The sequence below is a fragment of the Fulmarus glacialis genome, unplaced genomic scaffold (genome assembly GCF_000690835.1).
Source record: "Fulmarus glacialis isolate BGI_N327 unplaced genomic scaffold, ASM69083v1 scaffold5985, whole genome shotgun sequence".
NCBI lineage: Eukaryota > Metazoa > Chordata > Aves > Procellariiformes > Procellariidae > Fulmarus > Fulmarus glacialis.
The window spans coordinates 21,269-22,216 of NW_009212234.1; positions in this window are offsets into that span (position 1 = coordinate 21,269).

A 948-nucleotide genomic window follows, 5' to 3' on the forward strand; every position below is an offset into this window, starting at 1 on the left:
ATGAATTGTACTACATGCCAAAGACATCATACATGTGATGTACATCTTTGTGAATTCCTTTAACGTTCTTCTGAATATTGAACAGTACAGCTCCAATGGCTGTTCATTTGACTATAAAACAAAGAGGTTTTAATATTTAGCAGATTATTTAAGCCTCTCACCAGCTGTGACATGAAAATGGTCCTGTTGTAAATTAGGATCTACGCTGGCAAAGATCTTTATTAGCTGGGGGACAACAATCTTAGCAGTAGTAGAGAATTGTGTGGTGGACTATGAATACCATGTGGCTTAATACTCCATTACTGGAAAAATATCCCTACACAATGCACTGTTCCTCAAGGGTGTGACCAGGACTGGCCCCACTGACTCCAAGGGGCAGTCCTGCGAAGGGAAAGACAGTACAGAAACTTTCAAAATCTTGATAGGAGATCAGCTCTGAACAGGGGACACAGAACTTACTGGATTTTCCTGTAGATACCACTATCAGAAATAGTGGCTCTCTCCTGATACAAATTCCTTATGGCTTGCCATGATTTTCTGACCAAGACTGGCCAAGAGACACAGTAGCTTCTAGGCCTTCTGAGGACATTTTTGTGACTGGAGTTTGGTCTCTCAGATGTCACTGTGCTCCCCTAGTCATTTGCTGGAGATGAAAGTCAGTTACTGCAGTTTTCTGTAGGTACTTGGTGGTAACCTCAGCAGCCAAGTAACTTCTCATTAGTCTCCCAGGAGCAACAAAGATCCCTACTCAATGCTTAGATGTGCAATTACTCTGGCTGCAAATACATGAACAGACTGCCCCACCAGGTCAAGTGTCTTGCTGCACTAGGTGGAAAGCTGGCTCATGATGACAGCCAAGCCATTCAAAATGGCCATGCTAACCTGGACACCTTCAGCCCCTGGAATACAATGTACATTGTCTCAGTTAAATGCAAAATGGACGAGATG